Genomic DNA, 2,754 nt, shown 5'->3' on the forward strand with positions numbered 1-2,754 from the left:
TGGTGTGGTTCTGGATTCCAGGCTGACTGCAGGTGAGGTTGTGGGGGTAGGAGCAGACACTGTGGTGTCGAATCTATTGAAAAACAGATTCAACTCGTCGGCTCTATTCTCACCTCCCTCAGCTCCCCTGCTGTTGGTTGGCCTGAATCCAGTGATGGTCTTCATGCCCCTCCACACCTCTCTCATGCTGTTCTGCTGGAGTTTCCACTCCAGCTTCCTCCTGTAATTGTCCTTAGCCTCTCTGATCTTGTCCTTTAGTAACACCTGGATCTTCCTCACCTCCTCTTTGTTGCCCCCTCTGAAAGCCCTCTTCTTGTTGTTGAGGAGGGCTTTGATGTCCTTAGTCACCCACGGCTTGTTATTTGGGTAACAATGAACAGTCTGAGCTGGAACAATGGAGTCGGTGCAGAAAGTTATGTAGCCTGTGATACACTCAGTAAGCCCATTGATGTCCTCGGCGTGAGGCTCACAGAGTGTTTCCCAGTCGGTCACCTCGAAACAGCCCTGTAGTTCCGCTATTGCCTCCTCTGACCACCTCCTAACAGTCCTGGTGGTCACAGGTTCCCTCCTCACAATTGGCACATAGCGGGGGGTGAGGTGAATCAGGTTATGATCTGACCTACCAAGTGGGGGGAGGGAGGAGGAGCTGTATGCATCCTTGACGTTAGCATACAGTAAGTCTAAAGTTTTCTCTCCCCTGGTGGGACAGTCCACATATTGTTTGAATGTTGGTAGTGTATTGTCCAGTGATACATGGTTGAAGTCACCCGAGATCACAATAAAGGCACTCGGGTGCTGAGTCTGTAGCCGAGCTATGGCAGAGTGGATAGTCTGATTAGTCGACTAATCGCAAAAATAATCGGTGACTAGTCGACTATCAAAATAATCGTTTGTGGCAGCCCTAGTCTGCAGGCAAAAGAGCACTGCAAGAGTCTGGGGATGGAGAATCCTGTGTGCTCTGTGGCCAACTAGCTTTTTCCAGATGGCAGGGTTATTGCAGGGCACCAGCAGGTAATGCATTCATATATTCTTGCTGCTTTAATATACCGTGAATCTATTGTGTTCTCTTTTCTGTCTTCTCTCAACCATCAAAAAAGTTGTTAGAGCTGCTCTTGTCATTTCTGCTGTCTTCTTTGACTTCTCAGGCTCTGGATTTCCTCCAGGAAAACTCTCGGCGCCTAAAGTTCATGCGGACCAAAACTCTCCCAGTCAGTGGTGCGTTCCATACTGAGCTGATGGCATCGGCTACTGAACCTGTCAGAGAGGTGCTCCGGCAGGTGGAGGTCAGTCAGCCACTTTATCCAAAAGGGATTAACATATTTTCCGAAACATGTATTCAATTACTCTGTAAAGCTACACCAGTCCTCATTTTTAAAAGATAACCCATCCTATTCAGTCTGACTCGGAAAGTTAAATGGAAAGTATACCCAAGATTTTACATCTGGTATTCAGCCATTCAAACTGCCCTCCGTCTTCAGAGTGAGGGAAAGTCTTCCCTTCACCATGAACTCAAACTGAAGAGACGGATCCAGCGGGAAAACAGTCAGCGGGAACGCAGCCGGAGCGCCCGCAGCAGCTGCAGCAGCAGGGGCAGCCAATCTGATGACTCGACTATCCATGAGACAGAGAAGACAGAAAAAGAGAAAGACAAACAGGACTTAGAGATTGAAAACATTATCAAGGTAAGTGAGGGCTATAAGAATCTTTTTTTGTAATATTTATTTAATTACATCATGCACCAAACTATCCATGGTAGTGATTATTTAACTAAGTCATAGTGGCACTGGGCAGCTGCCAGTGCAGTTCATTTTGTCCATTTAAAAAGTACCATGTACACTCACTGGCCACATTTTTGTTAGATACACCTGTTGAGCTGCTCATTAGGTCAAATACCTAATCAGCCTATCACATGGCAGCAGCTCAGTGCATTTAGGCATGTATACATTAATAAGATGACCTGCTGAAGGTCAAATGGGATTTAAATGACTTTGAACATGCATTGTTGTTTGTGTCGGACAGGCTTGTCTGAGTATTTCAGAAACTGTACAACCATCTAACCGGTTTATAGAAAATGGTCTGAAATAGAGGAAATCTCCTGTGAGCAGCACTTCTCTGGGAAAAAAATCACTTGTTGGTGCCAAAGATCAAAAGCGGAATGAGCAGATTACTTACAGCTGTAAGGAAAGCAACATGAACTCAAATACCCACTTACTTCAACCAAGTTATCAAGAAGAGCACCGCTGAAAGCACAATACGTTGAACCTCGAAGCTGATGGCCTAGTGTCACCTGCTGGATAGAGGTGAAAACACAAACCAAACAATGGCTCTTTCATCTGTTTCACAGCATGCTCGGGAACTGGAAACTCGCCGAAGGGAGGCAGAGGAGAGAGAGCGGAGGAAGCAGAGGGAGGTGCAGATGGAACTGGAAAGACAGCTGAAAGAGGCTGAGATGGTAAAAAAAAAAGTTTTCCACTTGACACCAATTATGTACAGAGTCTTTTCTCCTTGACTTTGATCTTTGAGAACTGCAGCAAAATGTTGACTGTCATTATAAAATTCACATCTTTAATGATTTGGAAAAATGGTTATGACAGTCCAGGAAAAGGTGATTCAGGAATAGGTCAGTTTATACCGTTCTGTTGGTGCATCTGTTTATGTAGCTGTGTGTGTGTGCATAGATAAAAGACAGCATGCAGGCTGAGATGCAGGTGAAGGAAAAGGAGGCTGAACAACAGAAGAAGAGGATCAGGGAGC

The 2,754-nt window shown here is 45.6% G+C and overlaps 1 long non-coding RNA gene across 1 annotated transcript; it reads left to right on the forward strand.

Moving 5' to 3' along the window:
• The first annotated feature begins 1,394 nt into the window (after positions 1-1,394).
• Positions 1,395-2,754, forward strand: LOC146615137 (uncharacterized). The gene is made up of 3 exons (XR_014907010.1): positions 1,395-1,682; positions 2,345-2,452; positions 2,679-2,754. It is a non-coding gene; the product is annotated as an uncharacterized LOC146615137 (long non-coding RNA).

The sequence above is a fragment of the Diplotaxodon limnothrissa genome, linkage group LG17, assembly GCF_057381915.1.
Source record: "Diplotaxodon limnothrissa isolate DT_005_m linkage group LG17, D_limnothrissa_male_GT1.1, whole genome shotgun sequence".
In the NCBI taxonomy this organism is placed as follows: Eukaryota; Metazoa; Chordata; class Actinopteri; order Cichliformes; family Cichlidae; genus Diplotaxodon; species Diplotaxodon limnothrissa.